Source organism: Triticum urartu, chromosome 4A (genome assembly GCF_056163025.1).
Source record: "Triticum urartu cultivar PI428250 chromosome 4A, HENAU_Tu73, whole genome shotgun sequence".
NCBI classification, from domain to species: Eukaryota; Viridiplantae; Streptophyta; class Magnoliopsida; order Poales; family Poaceae; genus Triticum; species Triticum urartu.
This window is the reverse complement of record NC_141876.1, coordinates 242334815-242347766: the sequence shown is the minus strand read 5'-3', so window position 1 is coordinate 242347766 and position 12952 is coordinate 242334815.

The window sequence follows — 12952 nt, the reverse complement described above, 5'->3', positions numbered from 1 at the left end:
CTCTCCCGTACAAGATCTAGAGAGGCGGGGTTTCTGAGGCCTGCTCTCCCCTTGACCGTGTATGAAGCGGACATGATGGGATCACTGGCGGCAACAACATCAATGGAATGATAGTGGGGGTGGAGGCTGAGATGCGATTTGTTTCATGTATGGCTAGGGTTAGTGAAAGCGCAGGTTATCTCCCAAAGGGGGGGGGGGGTGAATGGGAGATTTCTAGAAATTTGTCAAACTTTGAAGAATTTGACGAAGATCAAAGTGAAGAAATAGAGACGCAAGGGAAACTAAGTCATCACAGAATTAGAGTACATGCAACCAGGATATGTAAGAGTGAAGAACATGCAATCATACAATCATACAAGCATGAGGAATAAGAATTGAGGAAATGAAAGATAGCGTGATGAAATTCTTCAGTTCAACTTCGTCAGAGCATAGATCACAAATTCTTCAGCAGCGGAATAATGTAAGGGACGGTGAGGAATTTGAAACCAGGTTGGCTCGATGAAGACAACGCAATTTGGTAGACCAGTTCCAGTTGCTACATCAACTATACGTCTGGTTGAGGTAGCTGAGTCGCAACTCAAAGGACGCATAGTCCTCACCGTATTCCTCTTGATCTAAGGTCACTAGTCCTCGCCCAATCACTCGTGCTAAGTCTTCAAGGTAGACTTCCAAAACCTTCACAAACTTGTTCACCGGTACACCACAATGACTCTTGGTGTACTCAGACCTTGATGCCTATTGGAAGAATGACAGTCTTCAAAAGTAATAGGCGTCGGATTACATAGATCAATCTCTTTAGTGATGCTCAATCACTTTGGCTCTAGGTTTTTCCTCACTTAGGATTCTCTCAAAGTCGTCGGATGATGGGATGCTCTCAAATGACAAATGTCAAGTTCTCTTGGAGCAGCCAACCAACAAGTAGTTGTAGGGGGCGGCTATTTATAGCCAAGGGGCAACCCAACATGAATTTTCATAAATGCCCTCCTCTGATTCGACCATTGTTAGGATAAGGATCCACTCAACAGTTGGCCCGCGACGCAGCAACGGTCGGAATTTGAACTCTCAAATTCGTCGGGGCACTCAATTTCCTCACTTTTAGGCAGATCACACTAGCGAACTCCTAACTCCTTAGCCTAGCCAAATTCGTCAGTGACCAAATGAACTTTGTCACCGTCGCTAGCAAATGCGTCAGCTGTACTGGAGATTTCCAAAGGCTTCACTCGAAGCGGCTTTTGTGTGTATAGGTTTGATTACGTTTGAGCATCACTTTGGAAATGTGAAATATGTTTCACCTAGACCCCCTTTAACAATACAGTTTTTCCTACGACTCAAATAAGAAAAAACTACAAAACAAAGTCTTCAAGCTTCAAAGTCTTCACATCAATTTCTTTAAAGGCCGTACCAATTTCATCACCAAATTCTTCACTCGAAGAAATCCATTTTTAGGGGTAGTCTTCCATGTGTTAAACCAAATCTTTAGGGACTCTTTCTCCTGTGTACACTCACAAACACATTAGTTCCTCAACCTATTTGTCTTCAATACTCCAAAACCACTAAGGGGGCACTTAATGCACTTACAGTTAGCCGACACCTCACATATATAGGCGCGTCCGGGTGGAGGGACATGGGTTGGACCCATGTCCAAGTCGGCAACAGCGCATGATCTAACGTTTCATATCGTGGTCCACCTGTCAAAGACTCTCCGTTCCTGGCCGGCAAAAATAAGCACATAGGTGTGAGCTTGGCTCGGCTCATTCCAGCAACACGCGACACGTCGTGACGAGGCGTGGCATGGCGAGGCTGGCGGCGAAGGAGGAGCATGGGGGAACCACTTCTCTTCTCAAGCTCTAATAGCATGTGGAAGAGAATCCCTTATGATGCAGGGTGGAACCCTAATGGTCGATCTTTCACGATTTGGAGGGGGATTCCCGAAGAACACGAAGAACACATAAGAAGAAAACACACAAATCAACTAGATCCGATCACACATACGCTAAATCCACATACATAGAGAGGTCACAAAGATCCAAGGACAACAAGGGATGATACAAAGGAACTAGGTCTTCTCAATCCTTGAAGAAAGGAGGTCTTGAATCCACGAAGGATCTTCCCACAAGGGGGTCTTGAATTCACTTGGGGAATCTTCTCCGAGGAGGCCTTGGTCTCCAATGGAGTAGGGGTACAAGTGAATGAGCAAAGCTCTATCTCCAAAATGAGCTATCACAATGCTAACCCTAAAACGTAGGTAGAGGAGGAGTATATATAGTGTAGGGGGCGAAGGGGTACATGGGCCTCGGCCCAGATGCACTGGACGTAGGTAGGGGGGCGGATGTCCAGGTGTCGGGCCGGATCTTCGTGCTGGCACCGGATGTCCGGGGCTGGCACCGGATGTCCGGGGCCAGGCCGGATGTCCGGGCCATGTAGCATGTCAGCTGATGGGCTCCTACTGTTGCTGGAGTTTCCAGGGCCCGAATGTTCGGGGCTGGGGCCGGATGTCCGGGTCCTGGGAGCTTTCTTCATCTTCTTTCGTCGGTCCTCTTCATCCGTGTACTTGGGGACTTGTCCATCTTCACGAGCATCTCCGAGAGGGTGTTTTTCATACCTAACCACACATAACATTCCGGCTTTAGGTAGTAGCCATGTCCCACGCGAGTCATATGAAATATAACTAAGGAGAGATGTCACCTCGGTCACAAGAGCTTTTGCACATGCTCGTTTCATCGGTCCACTTGGAACTTGGTGAGACATAGGTAGGTCCATGGGGATGACCGTAGGATGCTCCGTATCATCTCCCCCCCTTGGGAAAGATCTGACCTCAGATCGAAAACCTCATCACCATGGTAGGGAGAGAGATCCTTGATGTTGAAGATATCGGTCACCGTGTACTTGTCGCGTGGTCCATCGGCTTGAGGTAGTAGCTTGGACTTGTGTTCGTTGGGGAAGCGGTCCTTGCGAAGGCAAAGCCACACAAGATCTTCAATGTTGAATATCATGGGATGCTTGTTGATGTTGAGCTTGGCCACGAGGCGGTGTACTTGACGCTCGATTGCTTGCCTTGTATCTTCATGCACCTTCTTGAGATAGCTCGTTCATGCACTCGCATCCATGTTCATGTGCTCTTGTAGTGGTAGCGGTAGAATGTCCAATGGGGACAACAGATTACAACCGTAGACGACTTCGAAGGGGGACTTGCCGATAGTCGAATGTCGTGATCGATTGTAGGCATACTCGGCGATGGGTAAGCATTCCTCCCACTCCTTGATGTTCTTCTTGATCAACACGCGTAGGAGAGTAGATAGCTTCTGGTTCGTGACCTCTGTTTGGCCGTCGATTTGCAGATGGGAAGAGTGAAAGATCGTGGATGTCGCCTAGAGGGGGGGGGTGAATAGGTGTTTTAAAATAATTACGATTTAGGCTTGAACAAATGCGGAATAAACCTAGCGGTTAATTTGTCAAGCACAAAACCTAAAACAACTAGGCTCACCTATGTGCACCAACAACTTATGCTAAGCAAGATAAGCAACTATGCGATAGCAAGATATATGACAAGAAACAATACGGCTATCACAAAGTAAAGTGCATAAGTAAAGAGCTCAGGTAAGAGATAACCGAGGCACGCGAAGACGACGATGTATCCCGAAGTTCACACCCTTGCGGATGCTAATCTCCGTTTGGAGCGGTGTGGAGGCACAATGCTCCCCAAGAAGCCACTAGGGCCACCGTAATCTCCTCACGCCCTCGCACAATGCAAGATGCCGTGATTCCACTAAGGGACCCTTGAGGGCGGTCACCGAACCCGTACAAATGGCAACCCTTGGGGGCGGTCACCGAACCCGTACACTTTGGCAACCCTTGGGGGCGGTCACCGGTACCCGTCAAATTGCTCGGGGAGATCTCCACAACCTAATTGGAGACCCCGACGCTTGCCCGGAGCTTTACACCACAATGATTGAGCTCCGAACAACACCAACCGTCTAGGGCGCCAAGGCACCCAAGAGGAACAAGCTCTAGGGTGCCCAAACACCCAAGAGTAATAAGCTTCTCAAACTTCACTTCCACGTATCACCGTGGAGAACTCAAACCGATGCACCAAATGCAATGGCAAGGGCACACGGAGTGCCCAAGTCCTTCTCTCTCAAATCCCACCGGAGAAACTAATGCTAGGGAGGAAATTGAGAGGAAGAACAAGAAGGAGAACACCAAGAACTCCAAGATCTATATCCAAGGGGTTCCCCTCACATAGAGGAGAAAGTGATTGGTGGAAATGTGGATCTAGATCTCCTCTCTCTTTTCCCTCAAAAACTAGCAAGAATCCATGGAGGGATTGAGAGTTAGCAAGCTCAAAGAAGGTCAACAATGGGGGAAGAACACGAGCTCAAAAGGTTGGGTCAAAGGGGAAGAAGACCCCCTTTTATAGGAGGGGGAAAATCCAACCGTTATGTGCTCAGCCCGCACACGAGCGGTACTACCGCTCCTGGTCCCGGTACAACCGGGACTCATAGTATACGTGCAGAACCCTACCAGGCAGTACAACCGGGCGACCAGGCGGTAGCACCGGTTGAGAAGAACAACCGGACCAACCGCCCAGCCACCGCTCAACCACCGCATAGGAACAAAAGGGAGTCACCCCTGAGTGCGGTAGTCGAGCGGTACCGGGCCGGTGCAACCGCATGGCCTTGAGCGCTCAGGCGGCTAAGTCCTGAGCGGTAGAACCGCTCCGGACACCGGTGGTACCGGTACGACCGGACCAACCGGGCCACCACCGCCCGAGTACCGCATCAAAACAGAGGCCTGACCGGTACTTGGGCGGTGCCTGGCCGGAACAACCGCCCAAGGCTTTGCTGAGCAAGTTGGCGGTACCACCGCCCGGAAGCAGCGGTACAACGGCTGAGAGCTCCAAGCGGTACTACCACTGGGGCACGCGGTACTACCGCTGGGACCAGACAAAAACCACTCTCAAGAAAACCAGAACTGCCATAACTTCTGCATATGAGCTCCGAATTGAGCAAACTCAAGCTTGTTGGAAACAAGACGACGAGTAGCATCAAAACAGCGACTGGATATAGTAAGAAGAGGCAGGGGAGGTATGCCAACAAATAGAGGAGTGAAACCTCCAACCGAGAAGAACCGGCAAAACCTCCAACATCGAAAACATCATAGAAGATGCATGTGAACTCCGTTTTCGATGAACTCAAGCTTGTCATCAAGATGACCATAAGCTCTAAGACTCTCAAAGAGAACCAAACAAGAACCAAGAAAGATGATTCAAGGATGCAATGGTTTGAGCTCTCAATGAACGATACGATCAAGCTACTCATCGAAAGCCCCCCTTGATAGTACGGCAATCGATCCTATAACCCGGTCTCCCAACTACCATCATGAGACCGGTAAAATATAAAACCTATCAAGGGCAAACCTTTGCCTTGCACATGGTCCACTTGAGCTAGATGATGACGATCTTGACTTCCTCAAGTTGGACCACCTTTCTTGATTGTGTTGGCTCGATGAAGACTAGTTGATTGCTCCCCCATACTCCACTATAGGTGAGCCTTTCTTCCGCACATCTTCACAAGTCCATTGTCACCACAAAGGACGGCAAGCTTAAAGCATTTGATCTCTTCGTGATGCTCCACTTGAACTTGCACACCGCAACCTAACCCCACAAAGAACTCTCACAAAGACCATGGGTTAGTACACAAAGCGTAATTGACAATTCTTACCATACCATGGGATCACTTGATCCCTCTTGGTACATCTTCTGTGCTTTGTGAGTTGATCAACTTGATTCACTCTTGACTTAGTCTTGATCAACCTTGAACCTTTCCAATTCTCTTCATTTGAATGATGTCTTGAAGGTAGACATGAATGATCACACAATCTTCTTCTTCAAGACATGCTTGCAATAAGCTCAACTCTCACATGACCAATCTTTGGATAATTCCTTGAATAACACCTTGGTCGACACAAACTCTCCTTGAAATCAACACATGCACTCCAAGAAAAGCCTATGGACAAAACCTTCAAATATAACTCAAGGAAACCATTAGTCCATAGAGATTGTCATCAATTACCAAAACCAAACATGGGGGCACCGCATGTTCTTTCAAAGAGTAGCTTGATTCCAAGCTTGGCGCACAGGGTCTTCCAAAAGTAGCTTAGGAACTTGACGTCGTGGTCTGAGACAATAGTCTTTGGCACTCCATGTAGATGCAAGATTTCCTTGATGAGGAGGACGTTGTAGATGAGCGGATGGCCATCATGGCTCGAACATTGTCCTTGAGAGTTGCCATTGATGTGTCGAAGTAGTCGCTTGTTCGTTCTTCGGATTGTCACATGTCAGTGGCGAGTTGATCGATGCGGTCGCCCAATGCTTCATTCGCTTGGTGCAAAGCTCTATGCACACCGACTAGTTGAGTCTTGGTGACGTAGTTGTCGGGCTCCTCTTCTTGCTCGATGAAGAGTGGGTTGGTAGAAGTACTTGGCATATCCATCATCTCAAGAAAATATGTGAGTGGAAGAAAGGAAGGACTAGACCAAATGTACCTTATCCGATGATGAAGATGGATCAATGATCACTCAATAATGTATTACGAATTGGTACTAGATCTTGTCAATTCTCACACCTACACAAGTAAATCTTTTGGAGTAGCTTGGTGAGGATGGTGGCACAAAATTTATGCGTTTTTAGCAAGATTCAAATAATGTTACAGAAGATTCACAAATATGCAAGTGAACAAGTAGACCAATAGGAATACGAGGCACACGGAAACACACACACTAATAGATAACTAGGGTCGTGCAACCAAGGAATGAGCTCAAAATGTGGAATCCACAGAAAATGCTCTTGTTGCACAACACTAGAGAGACGCTAGCACGATTGCTCAATAGGTGGATACGAACTTGTGCACTAGTTATAAGAGACAAAAATGCAACGACTTCTATCGCAAGTATGCTATTATGTATGATGTTCCGGTGAGTTTTCTCACGATGATCCAAGATGATCGAGTATGGCAATTTTATGTGCAATGCGGTATGATACTATGGTCTTGCTTACAAGCTCTTTGATCTCTTTTGCTTAAAAGCTCGTTGGCTCTTTCTCTTTTGATCTATTTCTTTGGCAACGTTTGCAAAATGCTCCAACCAAGATAGCAATTGTGTATGCGGGAACAATTTATGACACTAGTGTTGATAAGATGATACCAAGATGAGGTATGTACGCAATTGAAGGTGCGGAATCGATGATCACTAAAGTGCACAAGTAGCATTGCCCGTCAATACTCAAATGGCTAGTCTCGATAGGAAAGCGACGCAAAAGTTTGGCTCGGGGGTTAACAATGCAATGGCACGGAGAATGTACAATGCTGTCATCGATGTTACTGTCCGTGCATATGGTTGGGGTGTCAAAATGACAAAGTGGTCATGTCGATCATGATTCCATGGCGAAGATGAGTGGCGGTGATCTCGGTGTTGAACCATCCCTAAGTAGCCGAAACACGTTAGGAAATGGAAACCGCAACTCAAATTCTCAAAACGAATGTGTCAAAATTGTTTGTGGTGGTAGTGGAAAAACAATGGTGGTATGTTGAAAAATGTGGTGGAAGCTAGTCAAAATTCGGGGAAAATTGGCGAATGGGGTGATGATTTCGGCTGACAAGCGCCAGATGTCCGGGGCTACGGGCCGGATGTTTGGGGGCCCGGTGTTGGGGAACGCAGTAATTTCAAATTTTTTCCTACGCACACGCAAGATCATGGTGATGCGTAGCAACGAGAGGGAAGAGTGTTGTCTACGTACCCTTGTAGACCGTAAGCGGAAGCGTCATGACAACGCGGTTGATGTAGTCGTACGTCTTCACGACACGACCGATCCTAGTACCGAAAGTACGACACCTCCGTGATCTGCACACGTTCGGCTCGGTGATATCCCACGAACTCACGATCCAGCAGAGTGTCGAGGGAGAGCTTCGTCAACACGATGGCGTGATGACGACGATGGCTACCGGAACAGGGCTTCGCCTAAGCACCGCTGCTATATGACCGAGGTGGATTATGGTGGAGGGGGGCACCGCACACGGCTGGAAACAATCAACTTATGTGTTCTAGGGTGCCCCTGCCCCCGTATATAAAGGAGCAAGGGGGGAGGCCGGCCGACCCTTGGGGTGCGCCAGGAGAGGAGGAGTCCTCCTCCTAGTAGGAGTAGGACTCCCCTTTCCTACTCCTACTAGGAGGAGGAAAGAAAGGAGGAGAGGTAGAAGGAAAGGGGGGCGCCGCCCCCCTTCCCTAGTCCAATTCGAACCAGAGGGGGAGGGGGCGCGGGGCCTGCCCTGGCCAGCCCTCTCTCTCCACTAAGGCCCATGTGGCCCATTAGTTCTTCGGGGGGGGGGGGGGGTGGGTGGGAGTTCCGGTAACCCTCCGGGACTCTGGTTTTCTTCGAAATCACCCGGAACACTTCCGGTGTCCGAATATACCCGTCCAGTATATCAATCTTTATGTCTCGACCATTTCGAGACTCCTCGTCATGTCCGTGATCACATCCTGGACTCCGAACTACCTTCGGTACATCAAAACACATAAATTCATAATACCAATCGTCACCGAACGTTAAGCGTGCGGACCCTACGGGTTCGAGAACTATGTAGACATGACCGAGACACGTCTTCGGTCAATAACCAACAACAGAACCTAGATGTTCATATTGGCTCCCACATATTCTATGAAGATCTTTATCGGTCAAACCGCATAACGATATACGTTGTTCCCTTTGTCATCGGTATGTTACTTGCCCGAGATTCGATCGTCGGTATCTCAATACCTAGTTCAATCTTGTTACCGGCAAGTCTCTTTACTCGTTCTGTAATGCTACATCCCGTAAGTAATTCATTAGCTACATTGCTTGCAAGGCTTATAGTGATGTACATTACCGAGAGGGCCCAAAGATACCTCTCCGACAATCGGAGTGACAAATCCTAATCTCGAACTATTCCAACTCAACAAACACCATCGGAGACACCTGTAGAGCACCTTTATAATCACCCAGTTACGTTGTGACGTTTGGTAGCACACAAAGTGTTCCTCCGGTATTCGGGAGTTGCATTATCTCATAGTCATAGGAACATGTATAAGTTATGGAGAAAGCAATAGCAACAAACTAAACGATCATCGTGCTAAGCTAACGGATGGGTCAAGTCAATCACATCATTCTCTAATGATGTGATCCCGTTAATCAAATGACAACTCATGTCTATGGTTAGGAAGCATAACCATCATTGATTCAACGAGCTAGTCAAGTAGAGGCATACTAGTGACACTCTGTTTGTCTATGTATTCACACATGTACTAAGTTTCCGGTTAATACAATTCTAGCATGAATAATAAAAATTTATCATGTTATAAGGAAATATAAATAACAACTTTATTATTGCCTCTAGGGCATATTTCCTTCAGTCTCCCACTTGCACTAGAGTCAATAATCTAGTTCACATCGTCATGTGATTTCTCACCAATAGTTCACATCTTTATGTGATTAGTTCACATCTTCATGTGACTAATACCCAAAGGGTTTACTAGAGTCAATAATCTAGTTCGCATTGCTATATGATTAATACCCAAAGAGTGATCATGTTTTGCTTGTGAGAGAAGTTTAGTCTACGGGTCTGCAATATTCAGATCCGTATGTATTTCGCAAATTTCTATGTCTACAATACTCTGCACGGAGCTACTCTAGCTAATTGCTCCCACTTTCAATATGTATCAAGATCGAGACTTAGAGTCATCTAGACCGATGTAAAAAGCTTGCATCGACGTAACTCTTTACGACGAACTCTTTTATCACCTTCATAACTGAGAAATATTTTCTTAGTCCTCTAAGGATAATTTTGACCGCTGTCTAGTTATCTACTCCTAGATCACTATTGTAATCCCTTGCCAGAATCATGCTAAGGTATACAATAGGACTAGTACACAGCATAGCATACTTTATAGAACCTATGACTGAAGCTTAGGGAATGAATTTTCATTCTCTTTCTATTTTCTGCTGTGGTCGGGTTTTGAGTCTTTACTCAACTTCACACCTTACAACACAGGCAAGAACTCCCTCTTTGACTGTTCCATTTGAACTACTTCAAAATCTTGTCATGGTATGTACTCATTGAAAAATCTTATCAAGCGTCTTGATCTATCTCTATAGATCTTGATGCTCAATGTGTAAGCAGCTTCACCGAGGTCTTTCTTTGAAAAATTCTTATTCAAGTATCCTTTTATGCTATCCAGAAATTCAGTATCATTTCGGATCAACAATATGTCATCCACATATAATATTAGAAATGCTACAGAGCTCCCATTCACTTTCTTGTCAATACAGACTTCTCCAAAAGTCTGTATAAAACTATATGCTTTGATCAACTCATCAAAGCGTATATTCCAACTCCGAGATGCTTGCATCAGTCCATAGATGGATCGCTGGAGCTTGCACACTTTGTTAGCACCTTTAGGATTGACAAAACTTTCTTGTTGTATCATATACAACTCTTCTTTAAGAAATCCATTAAGGAATGCAGTTTTGACATCCATTTTCCATATTTCATAAAATGTGGCAATTGCTAACATGATTCGAACAAACTTAAGCATCGCTACGAGTGAGAAAATCTCATCGTAGTCAAAACCTTGAACTTGTTGAAAACTTTTTTGCGACAATTTGAGCTTTGTAGATAGTAACACTACAATCAGCGTCCGTCTTCCTCTTGAAGATCCATTTATTCTCAATGGCTCGCCGATCATTGCAAGTCAATCAAAGTCCATACTTTATTCTTTATACATGGATCCCATCTCAGATTTAATGGCCTTAAGCCATTTCATGGAATCTGGGCTCATCATCGCTTCCTCATAGTTCGTAGGTTCATCATGGTCTAGTAACATGACTTCCAGAAAGGATTACCGTACTACTCTGGTGCAGACCATACTCTGGTTGTCCTACGAGGTTCGGTAGTAACTTGATCTGAAGTTTCATGATCATCATCATTACCTTCCTCACTAATTGGCGTAGAAATCACTAGAACTGATTTCTGTGATGAACTACTTTCCAATTCGGGAGAAGGTACAATTACCTCATCAAGTTCTACATTCCTCCCACTCACTTCTTTCGAGAGAAACTCCTTCTCTACAAAGGATCCATTTTAAGCAACAAAGATCTTGCCTTCGGATCTGTGATAGAAGGTGTACCCAACAGTTTCTTTTGGGTATCCTATGAAGACGCACTTCTACGATTTGGATTTGAGCTTATCAGGTTGAAACATTTTCACATAAGCATCGCAACCACAAACTTTAAGAAACGACAGCTTGGGTTTCTTGCTAAACCACAGTTCATATGGTGTCGTCTCAATGGATTTTTAGACGGTGCCCTATTTAACGTGAATGCAACTGTCTCTAATGCATAATCCCAAAACGATAGTGGTAATTCAGTAAGAGACATCATATATTGCACCATATCTAATAAAGTACGGTTATGACGTTCGGACACACCATTACATTGTGGTGTTCCAGGTGGCGTGAGTTGCGAAACTATTCCACATTGTTTCAAGTGAAGACCAAACTCGTAACTCAAATATTTGTTTTCCGCGATCAGATCATAGAAACTTCATTTCCTTGTTACGATGATTTTCCACTTCACTCTGAAATTTCTTTGAACTTTTCAAATGTTTCAGACTTATGTTTCATCAAGCAGATATACCCATATCTGCTCAAATCATCTGTGAAGGTCAAAAAATAATGATACCCGCCGCGAGCCTCAACACTCATTGGACCACACATATCAGTATGCATTATTTCCAACAAGTCTGTTGATCGCTCCATTGTTCCGAAGAACATAGTCTTAGTCATCTTGCCCATGAGGCATGGTTCGCAAGCATCAAGTGATTCATAATCAAATGATTCCAAAAGCCCATCAGCATGGAGTTTATTCATGCTCTTTACACCAATATGACCTAAACGGCAGTGCCACATATAAGTTGCACTATCGTTATTAACTTTGCATCTTTTGGCTTCAATATTATGAATATGTGTATCACTACGATTGAGATTCAATAAACCATTTATATTGAGTGTATGACCATAAAAGGTTTTATTCATGTAAATAGAACAACAATTATTCTTTGACTTAAATGAATAACTGTATTGCAATAAACATGATCCAATCATATTTATGCTCAACACAAACAGCAAATAACATTTATTTTAGGTTCAACACTAATCCCAAAGGTAAAGGGAGTGTGCGATTGTGATCTTATCAACCTTGAAATCACTTCCAACTCACATCGTTACCTCGCCCTTAACTAGTCTCTGTTTATTTTGCAACTCCCGTTTCGAGTTACCACTCTTAGCAACTAAACGAGTATCAAATACCGAGGGGTTGCTATAAACACTAGTAAAGTACACACCAATAAAATGTATATCAAATATACCTTTGTTCACTTTGCCATCCTTCTTATCCGCCAAGTATCTAGGGCAGTTCCACTACAGTGACCATTTCCTTTGCAGTAGAAGCACTCAGTTTCAGGGTTGGGTCTAGCTTTGGGCTTCTTCATGGGAGTGGCAACTTGCTTGCCATTCTTCTTGAAGTTCCCTTTCTTTCCCTTGCCCTTTTACTTGAAACTAGTGGTCTTGTCAACCATCAACACTTGATGCTTTTTCTTGGTTTCTACCTTCACCAATTTCAGCATCGCGAATAGCTTGGGAATCGTTTCCGTTATCCCTTGCATATTATAGTTCATCACGAAGTTCTAGTAACTTGGTGATAGTGACTAGAGAACTCTGCCAATCATTATCTTATCTGGAAGATTAACTCCCACTTGATTGAAGTGATTGTAGCACTCAGACATTCTGAGCACATGCTCACTTATGAGCTATTCTCCTCCATCTTGTAGGCAAAGTACTTGTGAGAGGTCTCATATCTCTTAACACG